Source organism: Atractosteus spatula, chromosome 6 (assembly GCF_055471065.1).
Source record: "Atractosteus spatula isolate fAtrSpa1 chromosome 6, fAtrSpa1.hap1, whole genome shotgun sequence".
In the NCBI taxonomy this organism is placed as follows: domain Eukaryota; kingdom Metazoa; phylum Chordata; class Actinopteri; order Semionotiformes; family Lepisosteidae; genus Atractosteus; species Atractosteus spatula.
Window position 1 is genome coordinate 11,221,461 of NC_142711.1, and position 16,030 is coordinate 11,237,490.

Genomic DNA, 16,030 nt, shown 5'->3' on the forward strand with positions numbered 1-16,030 from the left:
CCAGGGTAACACCCCTGCTCATTTTAAGAAACACCCTGGGATTTTAATGACCACAGAGAGTCAGGACCACGGTTTTATGTCTAATCTGAAGGAAGGCACCTTTTCACAATATAGTGTCCCCATCACTATACTGAGGCATTGGGACCCAAAAAGACTGCAGGGTGAGCGCCCCCTGCTGGCCCCACTAACACCTCTTCCAGCAGCAACCTTAGTGTTTCCCAGGAAGTCTCCCATCCAGGTACTGACCAGGCTCACACCTGCTGAGCTTCATTGGGTTGCCAGCTGTGAATTGCAGGGTGATATGGCTGATGGCTATAGTTTGTGACACTGCTTAAGTTATAGTTTGTGATAATATAGTTTATGATATATAGTTCAGGTGGGTAGCTGCGTCAGCATGCGTAGGCTGCAAAGGAACAAGTAATAGGTTTATTCCATGCTGAAAAAAAGAAGAAAGAGAACACAACGTTTCGGCCGTGGAGCCTTCTTCAGGTGAAGAAGGCTCCACGGCCGAAACGTTGTGTTCTCTTTCTTCTTTTTTTCAGCATGGAATAAACCTATTACTTGTTCCTTTATGATATATAGTTTGTGATAGTGCAACTGTTAAAAATGACAATTTCCCACATCAGATAATTCTATAATGCTATAAACTGCATATAACATTAGCAGAAAATTATATAAAAAAACATCTGTGTTTTAAATTTAAGTAGTTAATACTGTTATGACTGGGGAGTAGCAAAGTTTAGCAACATTTACAGTTCCCAGCTGGTTTGCCTTATTCAAATGGTTTAGAATGATGTGCTTTGTTTTCCATAGCTGTCCTGGAGCTAGGAGGCAAGTAAACACTGGGTGAGATAAAGATGATCAAATGATGCTCCTAACAATTCAATCTGATTAATTAACATCACAAGAAATCATTAGGACCACATTAAAAAACAACATTCAACAGTGACTCTTGAATCAGGAAAACTCACTTTATACTTTTTATAACTTTTAACTGATGTTCCTGTTTTCCCAAGTTTGCAAAATACTGTATGAATAATTAAGTCATAATAAATCTTTGATGGTTTTCTCTGAGCCATTTATATGCAACCCATTATTTTATCTGTATGAAAGACTAAGACACTACCTCAGGATCCATTTCTTTGCTTTGTTTATGGCACAAAAATCTACCTGTTCAAAGTCCAATGACTATCAAACACTTGATCTCTACAGGTCAATAATAATGTAAGCACCCCAAATAAACAAAGAAATGCATTAAAGTAACTAAGTTTCCATTTATGTAATCTTTAAGTGATTCAAGCTGACTAAGGTTGACACCAAGTCATCTCTGAAAGTGTGCACTTAGAAAAATAGTTTAGTTTTTTTTTAATTCTTGAATCTTCTATCCTTAAATCTTAGCTTATGATGAGCTTACTCTAAACAGTGTTAAATAAATGTCACTACTTCTACAGGATACTCAGAAAGAACAGGACTTAGATATACCATGAGAGAAAACATATTTATTTTTACAAAGTTATGGAAGAGATACCTGTATAATTCAAACAAATTCTACATGCAAAATTAAGCTGTCACTGAAACATGAGAGATGACTGATTTTAAAATTACAAATGATAATAAATAAAATTCCAAACCATATGCACTCATTGATTATTTCTCCACATAATCAAAAGAAGCAGACATAACTAAAACTACAAACTTCCTTTATTGAGCGGAATTCAGCTATAAATTTGTCTGCGTAAACAGTGTTGATTAGACAGATTAGGCATTTACAGTCCTGTTTAAAGAGTCCCGCTAGTGTGTGGTCACTTGAAGGAGTCAATATGGCTGGCCAAAACCTGTGTCAGCACAAGTTGAAGTCAAAGAACAAAAGCAAAGGACAAACTGCAGTGTAGAAAAAAATAAAGTAAATTAGCTATAAATGAGAAAACAAAACCACATCCTGTGAAAAGCCCTTGTTCACTACTTGGGTGTATTTAAACTGTAGGTTTCACACAACTAAGCATTTGCAATTAATGGCGAAAGTCTGTTTCAGTTATCTACTGTAGACACTTTGATTGTTAGGAGGTATTCTTTGAATACAGTTCCTAAAACAGTAGTCGGTATTCCTTTTTATGACTCGGATGTGTACCAGAGGTGTTACAGAACGATAATGAGATGAGGAAAGAAGAACTTCAATGAACAGCTGGAAAAAAAATGTTGGACACCTGCCATTGTTATTTGGCAACAGCCACTGACTAGTACTGTATAAGCGGTACATTGTTATGAAAATCTCAGCAGATTTTGGATCTTTTCTTCTATTTCATTGGAAACCCCACAAAATCTATACTGTATATACAGAGAGTTAACTTATCTGGTCATAACATTTAAACATTTATTGCAGCACCACTGTTGGTCAGTCATGAAACTGAATTTTTCCTGAACTTTTTAATCCATAGTAATGAAGATTAAACTGATAGTTGCAAAACAGAACAAAACAGTGCTCTTTCCTGTTGTCTGATATCTCAGAAGAAGCCGATGATAGAAAACACTAGTCTTCTTTTTATTATCAAAGCTGCTCCATTAAATTGTCCATGAAAGCATATCAGACTCCCAGACAGTCAGAAAACTGGCCATTCAGAGCATTCATGAAACAGCAATGTATACAGCATAATTTCTACAAGTGAGAAAAAGGAGAGCAGTGAACTGAATATGCTGACTAAGAACTGCAGTGGTGCTCTGCTTCAGCATCCAAAGAAATGCACCATGTAATCAGTATTATTTGCTTTGCTGGACAGTATAGCCCAAAGGAGGAAAAAATACATTTTACATTTGTTTAAAAAAGTCTATTAAAATTCAGTAGACAATTTCAACTTGAGATGAACATATTATGAATATTTAATAAATAAGCTGTATTTGTATGGGCTGTTTCCACTTGATGCCAATAGATTAATTCGATACACTATGTCTCATAAAAAAATAACTGGATGTTAAGATTATAAGAATATAAGAAAGCACTACCATAACTGGACCAAATTTCAGTCTTAAACATTTAATACAAGAATGTAGCAATTACCTTCATTAGTTCAATTAATTTTCTCTTTTTCCTTATGACTCAGCTTGGGCTCCAAATAAATTCACCTGATTTAAGTGCAGTTACCGGTCCGTGTTACTTTCTGCTTATTCAAAACCAAATGCCTCTATTTAAATAATACCAATCTATGGCGATTTTAAGACAACGAAGTTCTGAATCCTTTAACTCGCTACAAACATCATGAATCTCTTTCAACTTAACATCATGAAAGCTGTCCTCTCCGAAAGAAGTATTTGAAATAACAGCTACAGTAAAGAGGATGGTTTAATGGAAAACTAAAAATACAGGTATGAAAAACACTAGGTGTTTTGATACTGATCCAACAAGGTAGTACAGTATGCAGAAACAGAGCACAAATACATATGACATAATGCACTTTAACTTAAATATGCAGGTATACTCAATATTCCTTTACGCTTCCCAGCAACTACTGAGCAGATATACAGTATTTGAACAGTTCAAGCCCAAATATATGCATATTTGTAATTCTGTAGCATTTGCAAGTCTAAATACAGGCCCTAATCTGAAAGTCATCAAATTAATCTGAAAGAACTAAAAACTAAACCAAGAAAGTAATCCTTGCAGAACAAAAAGCTTTTGGAAGCCACAATACTGAACTGTACCTACAATAAACAAGGCACAGGGCCAAATACCATCTTTTGGAACAATGACCAATTGTCTTGGAAAGGATATGCCAAATTGCCCAAATATAAGAGCCCTCTTAAAGGAAATTCAAGAAAAGAAATAAACCACCCACCCACAAAAAAAATGCTGTAAACACTGAATAACAATAGCCCCTTCTGGGCTACACTCAACATGAGGTTTCCAAAACACAGTAGGGTACATATTAATAAATGCATCGAAAACACAACCACACAATAATGTTAGACATGTTCCACACTAATGTAATGACCATTTAAAGAACAAATATATACAGAATTGTATCACAATTATGATACTGACGAGAAATAAAGGAGAAAAGGAGATTTACCTCACAATTATCCTCCTCATGTGACAATTATTAACAAAAAAAAAACATCCAAGTAAAAGGAAATCAATACTCATGCAGCAACGTGTTAAAGATTGGTTTCTGTGCTCTGAGTAGCTTTTTGAATAAAGGTCCGCGGATCATAAACAAGACATTCCACCTCATCATTTTCCTGCAGTAAGCTCCTCAGCCACAGAGCTCTCTGCTGCTGCTGCTTCCCTGGAACTTGAATATAATTTACAGCTTTTCACACACCGCACAATCAAATTAATAGGCATAATCAACAGGATTCATTTTGTGCATCACTGCATTTTATCGAAACAGATAAAAGGCCTTAAAGTAATTACCACGGACTGCTTCTCCTTTCGCAGGCACTGCTGGACGTGCTGACCTTTAGGTATTGGTGCAAACAAAGCAGTCGGTCCCCCCCCCCCCCCTTGTCACCTTCTGCCTGAACAGTCTACAATTTCACTGACTCACTGCTTCCCCCCAGCAAAAGGTACCACAGACTGGCTTCCCTGTTGTCTCCTATGCAGCGCTGAGGATTACTGTGGTGGATCACCAACTTGTCAAGTACTGACGTCAGCGCCATGTGGAAGACAGACACCTGCAGTATTCTGCACATGCTCGTTGTGGCCCAGACGCTGCCATTCATTTCTCTGCTGGCTGCTAATCTAATTACAGCCATTCGCCAGCACAGCGTGGAGGAGGGGTTGTAATGGCAGCACAGGGTATCAGCAAAATTAAATTTTAATAAATGAAATTCTTTAGAGACAACATGATCCAGACATTCTTTTAATAACTCCTCCTTCCCTGTTCATGGGGAAAAGCAGTTAATTCAATCCAGCCTTCAGTGAAGGCAGTACACAAGAGGGCTTCTTTCTCATTTCTTGTGTATGTTGAGATACAAAATGCAGTCGCACTAAGGTAAAGACTATGATTCAGCCAGCGACATGACCAAAATCAACATGACACTACAAAAATCTTAAATTAATGAAAGGAAAAAGTCTCGTCAAAGCCTGCATGTATTTTGAAGTTGCAGAAACACAAAAGTGTCTCTCTTTCTCTCTCACTGATGCAACTGTAGAGATTTTGCTCCCTTCCTTGCTTTCAATAACAACACATTCTTCATTGCTTTAAGACAGTTGTATGTTTGTCACATAAAAAAAAAAGAATAGATAAACCTCCTTTCTATATATGACCTCTTCATAGACTGTTACAATATTGTGAGACGTTAAAAAAAATACCAGACTACACCGCAGGTACACCTACTGTATTTGCACTGGAGTGATGCAAACCTTTTTAGTGTGGTTGATAAAGGCAAAAACTCAGTTATGATAGCTAAGCTTTTGTGGAATTCTTTCACTCATGTAGTACATCTGAATGTAATTACTGTATTTGATATGGGAAAAAAAACGTTTCACATATACCGTACATAAAGTGCACTTTTTGCTTGTCAACAGACAGGCAAATGTCTGCTGCACTTCACTTCTGTCCAGTGCCCTAAAAGAGGCCTGCTGTAAAAAAATATCTCCCTGGAAAGACATCTCAGCTGGCTACATACAAGTAAAGAAGCAAGGATGGTATTTCTTAAATATTTATGTAGACTAAGCAAATGGTCTGCTTGTCTTTACCGTGATCACATGAAATATACATCTATAAATAGATTATTTCTCAGGAATTTTAGCAGATTGAATTCAAAATGCTATTCCATTATCAACTGTCAGGAAACCACTCTTGGCAGATCAGTACTTTGAGGCGTTTAGAGTAGGTGCACTACATGGCGCACCAGACAGGACATGTCTATTAATAACCTCAGTTTCCATGATTGCTTCCAAAATTACGGGATTATTCCGTTCTGATGGTGAATGCTTGTAACTACTACAAACACTGCAGTTATTAAAAATGTTATACAGCACTAGCACCTTTCTTGAATGTAAGAACTGTTTTATGTTCATAATTTTAAATAGAAAATTTTTAGACTTTTTAAACACAACTTTTTCTCAACTGTAAAATTACATATTAGTACACTGTGGTAAAGAAATGTTACCACATAGCAATGCCTGTCCTTCAATATCGCAGTCAGGCTTTGTCAAGGGCAGGTTTTGAGCTAAAATGCCAAATACTCACATCCCTGTGCAGAATGACAGTGCGAAGGTCATGCAGCTCTTATAACTTTGTCAATGTTAAAGAGACATCAAACAGATAATAGTGTTAACTGCATAGATTTCTCAGCATTACCTGGTCTCTGGTTTGAATGAATTTCATGCATTTTATATTCTATAACCTACATTCTAAGGGAGGCAACAGCCAAACTGTACATGTATTTTAAGATGGTAGATACTGTATACGCAAAACATCATTTTTCACCAGGATTGTGTTCATCACTTCCTATATTACAGCACAACTTCTGGCACTCTGTAAGAGAAGTACATTAGGAATGCAGCTTGATGCCTCTGTAGGTCTTAGTCAGCAGGTTTTATAATGAAATTCAAGTCCTTAATTTAGCAAATAAAAAAGGAACAACCGGTATGCTTCCTAAAATATAACTTTCCTTGGAAAGCCTGTGCAGCTGAGAATTGTAAAAAAGTCAACTTTTGAATTGTACTTGAAACTATTTGAAGGACGAGGTGTTTCATGGAAACTTTTTTTCTATTACATTATAAAAACAGAAAGTAAGTCCACAGTGCATAGACACAAAAACACTAGAACATTCTAGTATCTATTGGTGCCTGGTCTTTTTCATGGAGAGCAAGGGATAAAAGCCTGTCTACACACTGGTGTGGTAGGTAGCGCACTGCTCTTGGTGCTGGGTTTGATCCCAGACAGGGGTGCCGGCTGTGTTGAGTTCACATATTTATCCTCATTCGCAGATTCACTAAGGAGCATAATCATCCAAAGACGCAAATTAGCCATAAAATCATTTGAGCCTCGAAGGGTAGTGAACACATTACAACACCCTAGCACAAAACCACTTCCAAGGAGTGTGGGATCCTGATGTCTTGCTGCATCTACTGTACAATCACCTTTAAACAAAATTCTTAGCAGCCTTGATAAAGATGAGAAAACTTAAGCATAAAATTAACAACACAGGTAAGAAGTTACACTGTTATTTTCCCCACCATGGGTAATATATTGTGCTTTATTAACGATTCAATTATCTTGAATAAAAATGATTGTTATGATAACATTTTCACAACCAAAATCGCTTTTCTCAAATTATTAAATTTCTCAAAAAATTAAGTGCCACAGTTATCCCCTGTGCTCCGTACTTTGTGCAAGCTTGCCTTGCAAGGACAACAGCACTGAGGCCTTTCCCATACAGAATATTTCTAGATCTTATATATCCTTCGGTCTGGGATTATGTCCTGCCCTCAGTTGAGGACATTGAACACCAAAGTAAGCAGGTCTGAGAAGGCAAAATGCCAATTTTAACCACTTCTTTGTGATGTGTGCCTGGATTCATTGTCTTGATGGAAGATCCAGTTGTGCCATTTTTAAGCCTCCCATGCAGAGCTGTTTTCAAGTTCAATATCTCAGCTAGTAGGCAATGTAAAAACATAGTTCAAGTAGGTAGTTGCGTCAGCATGCATAGGCTCCAAAGGAACAAGTAAAGGCTTATTCCATGCTGAAAAACAAAGAAAAAAAGGTTTCGGCTGTGGAGCCTTCTTCAGGTGTGAAGAAGGCACCCGAAGAAGGCTCCACAAACAAAACGTTGCGTTTCTTTTCTTTTTTTGTCAGCATAGAACAAAACTTTACTTGTTCCAATTTACTGTAAAAATATTTTGCCATTGCAGTGACAAAGCTTTTAGCAAACCTCATCTGTACAGGACACTAGAGTACAGTGGATTACATTTGTGGTGCGTTCAATACAGTAATTAATAGTGTACTGTGCATTCCATTTTCTTTGGCATAACGTGAGTATCCGTGTCTGATTCTACATCATATTTAAAGGAATTATGAAAATGGACAAAGTCTGCAGACAAGAGTAAGTGATTTGGCCAATTGAGCTCATTTGAGTGATAAAAGCTAACTGATTCAAGAATGTCCTTCAGCCATTTAATGAAAAAAGCTAAAGTATCTGCTTCAACAACTACGCAAAGTAGCTTGTTTAGACTCTGACAACACTGTGGAAAGAAGCCTGTTCTCAGCTTTAAAACTGTTTGAGCTGTTTTTCAGTGTATAATGTATACATTAGTAGTACTAAACTGTTTATTCAAATTATTTTTATACTGTCACATGAGCTCCTAGAGATTTGCACATTCATAGAGAGTGAACACCCCTGTTATTAGTATTAGTATGTTATTGAATGTTATGTTATCTGAATACGGTAGTACACTCATCAGCTCATCAAAATTCTGCCATATGGAAAATTCAGATTTAAACAAACTGAGATATAATGATAATTGTCTGATATTTAGAGTTCCAAAAATGTGATTGAGATGTACAAAAATAGCTTGATGGGCAAAATAACACTTAATTTATTAATTGTCACATTGTTTCTTAGTTCACAACAATTTTAAAGCAGTAATACTTAACTATTTTGGTAATGTACAGTATGTTTGCAACATACTTGTAAGACTTATTAAAATAAGATCTTGCAAGGTAATATTCTCACTTTGTTCTTTGTATTAATCAATTTTGTTGTTGTCAATATAGCTGCTAGAAGGACTCACCATCTGAAAGACCAACACTGGCTTTCACGATTAAAATGATTAAAGCCTACTGTACATTTCCATCCCTAAATATACAGGGAGACTCTTATTTAGCAGACAACCCTTCTCCTCCATCACTGAAATACAGCCATTCTGTCCCACCACACACAAGATCAGGTAGAAAAATGAAAGATCACTTTAATGGGAAATTAATGGGATCACAAATTAATGGGGAAGTTAAGGTAGGTCAGATGTACAAAAACAGAGTGGACTTCAGATAGCAGAAACTCTTATTCTTACAAAAAGTGCCATAGGATTTTTAATGACCAAGTAGTCAGGACCTCAAAGCTCTTACAGCACTGGGAAATTGGAGAGATAATGTGTGGTTGGATAATGGAAATTAGGGAGTAAACTCTGAGTAGCCAATCATCTCTAACCTGGATATCTCAGCAAGGTGGGATCCAATGGAGAACTCGGAAGAACTCACAGCGATTCCAGCCAGGCATAATCCAGCTTGGAATCAGGCACAGGACCCGATAGCAATGAGGCCAGTGAGCCATAATTTCAGTAAGGAAACAGACCACAGATATTCCAACTAAAAGGTCAATAAATAGGGAGACAGAAAGTAATCCAATGGCAAACAGAGGGAAAATTCCTTTGCTACTCTGAAAAAGGGGCACACTGGACATTTCTCACTTCTTATAGCAGTACATAACTGTAATAGCTGGAATACTAATTAATCTGAACTGGCAACAGTGGCACTGTCCATTCTGAACATCACTTGACCCACAGAGTAGCCTCATGTCTGCTGTAAATTTACTGTAAGATTCTTAATCGTATTATATACTAAGGGTTTTGAAGAGTATTTGAGAAAATTAGCATTATTAAAAAGGAATTGAAAACTAAACAGGTAGATATCCTTAAAATGTAAATTCTTGAGAAAAGCCAGTGGTCAGGCAAGGGAAACATATTTCAGTGATCACAAACACATATATACACTTGTATATAACCTAACACTTACATACGTTTACGATAAGTTACAATAAACAATAAAATACAATACAAAAGTACAATAAAGGAAGTGAAGAAAGATGAGTATACATTCTGCTAAAAAACAATTACACTGCAGAACAAATCCTTTATTTGTCCAGGAAACACAATCAAGTAGTAAGGTTTTGGTACTCAAACAAAGTTATATATTTTTTTAAAATCTATTTTATCCTTTTGACAGAACAAGGGATAAATAAAACAGATCAGAGTGTTGGTTATAAAATAGTATGCTTCTGAATGTATCTAAATAATTTGCTAGTTATTCTATTAGGTTTAAAATAATTTCTTTAGACATCTAAAATAGCAGTTAACCTATAAAAAGATACAGGAAAAACTAAAAATGCATAAATGATTGAATTTATGCAATGCAAAAATGCATAAACAAAAACAAATATTCAGAGTTTTAAGAAAACCCAAAATCTAATTGGATTTTTTGAAGTTGCGATTTAAAATTGACACCAGTTGTGTGACCAATAAAGGTCAAAACAGATCGAAAAAAATACAGACATGAATACTAAAATGTATTTTGGGTTCCTGATAAAAACATATCTCCTAAACCTCCATGCTACTGTGAAATATTCAGCTATATTTAGAATTGCAGACTGTCAAAATCAGATTTGGAATGCAGGACATGAATTATTCCATTTGTCATGTTTGACTCTTTTTTTTCTTGTTTAAAATCGTATGAAGGCTTGAGAGCATTCTTAATCACAATGATATTTTATTTATACAAGAGACACTACTGAAAATAGAAAATTTGGAAAGAATTTGGAAAACACAACAGCAAAAAAGAAAGCACTCACAAAAGCACTTTAAACCAGATAAAAATAGTTATGAACAATTTGTTATTGCACACTGAATTTAAAGTGTTTTCTTTAATTGAATATCATATATTGTAAAGATACAATGTAATGTGTGCAAGTTTCCTGCCTTCTGTAAAATATTTTTCAGCAATAGAATGCTTGCTGCTCCTCCTCCTGTTATTAAAATTAATTTGTATGACTTTTTTGTATGACTATCCATTTATTGATCAATATCTGACTTTTCATGTTTCCACTTTTACAATTATAACTTATGATCTGTAACTGTCCTTACAATGAACCAACTGAAATCCAAAAACAGGACAAAAATGCTTTAATACGCAGGTCCAAAAATAATTCTGCTTTTTAAACTGAGCTGATGCGTGGTAAAGTACAAGCACAAAGTTAAAACTAAGTTAAAAAATAAATCTAACCAAGAACAAATTTATTCCTTTATATTTTGGTACTGGAAAAGAAGAGCAAGTACTACTCTAGAAGCAGACAATTTGTATATTCAAACTGGCTTATCATCATCAACTCTATCAAACAAATTCATGTAAAATAAGAAACCAAAAAAAAGAACTTACTGCCTTTGGTATCTCCAGAAGAACCTACTCTGACATAACATTTCCAGATCTGTCGAAACAAAAAGCAAAGAACCACTGTACACATTGTCCAAATCCTTCATCTCACAGCATGTCCAAAGAAATTCAAGTCTATTCCTTTCGAATGCCCACATCTCCCGGTCACCAATACACAGATGAACAGCTGATGTTCCTTATGTCAGGCTCCATTACTCTAATACTGGGTGACGGTGCTTTAACCACTGCAAGACATCATATTAACAATAACATTTTCCAAATCAAGATTTTATTTTAAAAATGTTAACAGGGGCAAAAACAATATTTAACAGGGGCAAAAACACTTTTTAATTAAATCTCATCAAATGCATTTGCTCAGGAAGTAAGGGTTGCATGTGAAGAAATAACTCAGTCAATTCTGCAGCTCCATGCCAGCTCTCCGAGACGATTACAGTAATAGTATCATCCCGGTCTCACTGCAATGATCACGGAAAGCCATGTTCAAAACCAAAACGGTCTACTTATTTTTCTCCTGACTTTTTTTTTTCTAGGCCAGTACTGTGGTAATGTTTGGATGATGCAGTACCAAAACAGCACAAACATTTATGATAAATTAATTTTCATCAGGGGAAAATGCATCAGAGCTGCAGCTAGTGTTGTGTGGTGATGTTCCATATACCAGAAGCTACTGAGGTCTAGAAAGAAACTAACCTTGTGGGACAGTGCTTTGTAAGTGAAGTGGGGCACCAGTCTGGAGGTCTTCGTGATTCACAACAATGAAAAATTGGAATACTAATTTAACAACTGCACAGAGTTAAACTGAAAAACATTTTTTTTCTATACACAAATCAAAACTTTTACCCATGATTTTTTTTTTTTACACTGACAGAGCTAATACTCTTCTGTACTGTACCTCTTCTTGGTGATGTTTTGAAACTGTTGGGTTTAATTGGGGGTGTAAAGGAACTCAAGGATAAAAATGACAGATGTTATTCCTCGCACACCCTCACTTTCCAAATAAAATATCTCCTAGACGAGGCTGCAAACCCTTTGACCGCACACAGGTGAAGAATGAGAATGTACAGTACAGGCAGAATCTATCCAACCTGCACACCCTTGAGCCGCTTGTCTTAAGACTTGGAGGTTCAGCAGAACCTAGAAGAGAGACTCGCCAATACCCGAGAGCTATGGCTGCCTGATTCCACCTGATCCTCCACGGCATTAAGCCTGTAGGGGAATCTGGTCACAGGCAGCTAATGACATGACCTAGGCTTGAACCCATAAGCAAAAATCTCAAGATTCAAGATTTTATTTTTTATGCAACACATGTATTGGAATGCTTACTCGTTCAGCTGTACTCAGTAACATTAGAGAAAGAAAAAAAATGCACAAACGACAAACAGACATGGACAATAAATTCAGACAATAGACATTATAATACAGCCAAGACAGGATATAGTGCAAACAGTGCAGGTGCTAATCTGAGCGGTTTATGATGCGGACTGCTTGGGGGAAGAAACTGTTTTTGAAACTATTTGTCAGTGTTCCAATACTGCGATATCTCCTACCAGAACCCAGGGGTGAAAACAGATCATGGCCAGGGTGAATTGGGTCCCGAAGTATAGCTCGAGCCCGGTTGTGGCAGCGATTAAGATATATCCGGTCGATGGAGGGCAGCTCAGTCCCAGTGATTTTCTGCGTGGACCTCACCTCCTTATAATGTCTGAGCCCTTGACCTTTTAAGAATACGGGTTAATATTTTTATCCCCCAACCCAGGTGCATGTAAATCTGAGACGGTTGGGTAGGCTAGTTGATTAGGCTACTTTGTCACAGAATGATCCATTGCTAGAATCTAGAAATGACACATGCCATTTTTCCTTTTTTGAGCTCCTTCATCAAAATTAAACATGCAAGTTTGAAAACATCCCAGTTTTAGCCAGAACCCATATCACCCTGCAACTAACAACTGGTAGCCCACTGAAGCTCAGCAGGTGTGAGTCTGGCAAGTACCTAGAGGGGAAACTCCTGGGAAAAACTAAGGTTGCTGCTGGAAGAGGTGTTAGTGGGACCAGCAGGGGGCACTCCCCCTGAGGTCTGTGTTGGTTCTAATGCCCCAGTATAGTGACGGGGACACTATACTGTAAAAAGGCACCATCCTTCAGATGAGACATAAAACCGAGGTCCTGACTCTCTGTGGTCATTAAAAATCCAAGGGTGTTTCTCAAAAAGAGTAGGGGTGTAACCCTGGTGCCCTGGTCAAATTTCCCATTGGCCTTTACCAATCACGGCCTACTAATAATCCCCGTTTATGAATTGGCTTCATCACTCTGTTCTCCTCCCCACTGATAGCTGAGGTGTGGTGAGCGTTCTGGCGCACTATGGCTGCAGTTGCATCATTCAGGTGGGGGCTGCACATACAGTAGGTGGTGGATGGGAGTCCCCATTACCTGTAAAGTGCTTTGAAAGGAATGTCCAGAAAAGCGCTATGTAAGTGTAAGCAATTAATGAAATATTATAATTAAAACATTTTTTAGGATTATAATGTAATTTATGATGTTTGAGTTCACAATACAGTATGCTTTGAAGTATATTTTATAACTGTACAGGCCGAATCCAAAGCAAATGTTTCGGAATTCAAGGAAGCAGACATTAAAGGAATGAGAGAGTTTAAGAGAAATGAATTGAGATAAGATATGAAACCAGTGGAGAAAGGATGGCAAGAGTTTCAACAGATCTTTTCCACAAGTCATTTAAAAGCTAAAAAAAGATATCTCAAACGGTTCAAAACATGAATTCAGAAAAATGTAAGGGAAAAGAAAGGGCTTAAAATTAGAACAAACCGACAGGATCCCGGTAAAGAAAAGGAGAACAATGAATTGCAAGCACTGGTAAGAAAGGCTATTTTAAAGGCTAAAAGAAAAGGGAATATTACAATGGATGCTAAAATGTAGCTCTTTCAATCGGGTAGTCACTAAGGAAAAAGTTAACAACATGCCTCAAGCAGTGGAAGAACAAAGTTCTATTGAATAGTATAAACATGGTGACAAAACTGACCCTTTTGACCTCAAAGCTAAGCACTACTGTTACGCCCCCACGTGTCTAGAGGTAAAGGGGTGTAACATTTAGGATAATTTTTGGATGCAGATGGGTTCTGGTGAGGGACAAGGAAGCGTGATAAATGTTGGGGCAAAAAGTGATAATTTTAAGTTGAATAAGTGACTGGTAAGACACAATAACACACAGGGTAAGGGAGAGTGGTGCCAAAGAAAAGAAAATAAACAAAAATGGAGCTGGCTAAGGAAGTGAGGGAAAGCTAACCTGACTACAAAAGAAAACCCGAAACAAAAGTACAAAGAGACGAACAGAAACCAACAAAACAACAAAACTGAAGCTATACAAAAATACACACACACACAAAGCAAAACAACAAACAAAAAAAGCCGAAGCAAAATCAGAAGCGAAGCGAAGCGAAGCAATAACCAAAGAAAAGCAGGACCAAAGTCAAACGAAAGGCCTCTTCCTTCTGAAAGCCCCCATGTTTTATACTGAATAAGATGCACTCTGATTGGCTGGGAAGCTGATTGATGATGATGTCATATGGAACAGTGGTGTAATGGAGGACCAATGGGGAAGGGAGAACAATCAAAGGTCAGCAGTGTGGAACATAACAACAAAAACACACAGACCACACACTGGGACGTAACAACTACTTTTGGTGCAAGAGTAATACCACACATCATCCTGAGGATACCATCCCTACCATGAAGCATGGTGGTGGCAGCATCATGCTATGGGATCCGTGCTGCATCAGAGATGGAGATGGACAAGATTCTTGGGCAATTAGCTAGTAACTACACATATATAAAAATCAATTTGCTACAATATGAAAAGAGTAGTTTTCTTAATACTCCAAATGCTGTATTTACATAAAAAATGTAGATAAAAACATCCATTTCAGAATTTAAACTCAAATATCATTTTAGTTTTACTGATTATAAAAGATAATTTTAATTTTGGCATGTTAGTAAATATTCTGGCAATTCACAAAATAAATCTTTATAAAGTACTTTAAAGTAATTACATCTGTAACTGTGTTAATATTTGATCACTTTAGTGACAATAACGATATGTTCTAACCCTATTCTGATTTTGGCCCCCAGAGCCAATTTCTGTCTGGAATTTTCACCCCTTAAACATTTTGTTATATCTCTGCAGCAGAACATAACAGAGGCTGGTTCAGGTCTTAAATTGAAGATAAATTAGGTAAAACACACAGTAAACTTTAAGTTGAAATTCAGCGAAAGACAGTAAGTTGTTCTGCCAACTACTATTAATTTTTAGGTAAACACCCCAAACAATTTACCATCTAACACTGTATGACCCCTCACATAAATACATGTGGGTAGGTAAACCTCTATTCTATGAAAAATAAAAGCCTATACACTTCACAAAATAGGGACTAAGATATACAAAGCTAACTTTAAACTACTTGCAGTAATGACAGAAACATACATTAAAAGAGAAATTCTGGGCAAACCATACTTTCCAGAAAACCTCTGGTAAAAATAATATACATATAATAGCTCAAGAAGAGTAGAAAACAGGTGTCTGTTGAAAGAAATACTGTATTTCTATTCACACCCTCCTGAATGGTCAATTTTATTCCAAGCAGACTTAAGTGCATCCTGTACTAACTACAGTGCCAAATTATAACCACACAATTACGTCACTGGGCAGCTTTTGATGTTGTCATCACTTTTGGTTTTGTGGTGAGTTTATACAGAGAGTCCTTTATAAATATAAAGAAGGCCTTCTTATGATGTGCTTGCATTTTCATCTCACTGCCTTGGGAAAACTTTCCTTAATCCTTTTGTGGTGACAACAC

At 36.8% G+C, this 16,030-nt stretch overlaps 1 protein-coding gene across 9 annotated transcripts in view; it reads right to left on the bottom strand.

Moving 5' to 3' along the window:
- fam110b (family with sequence similarity 110 member B) overlaps positions 1 to 16,030 on the bottom strand; it is a 63,317-nt gene that overhangs the window by 30,298 nt on the left and 16,989 nt on the right. For 4 of the 9 annotated variants that reach the window (XM_088919407.1, XM_088919411.1, XM_088919412.1 and 1 more), the window contains exon 1: positions 4,406 to 4,598. The exons of 2 other annotated variants lie outside the window; for them this stretch is intronic. The gene's annotated coding sequence lies outside the window, so the exon portion shown is untranslated. Of the gene's footprint in view, positions 1 to 4,405; positions 4,599 to 11,150; positions 11,200 to 16,030 lie in introns of those variants that run through there. 3 more of the 9 variants (XM_088919404.1, XM_088919413.1, XM_088919409.1) reach the window with 1 other exon arrangement.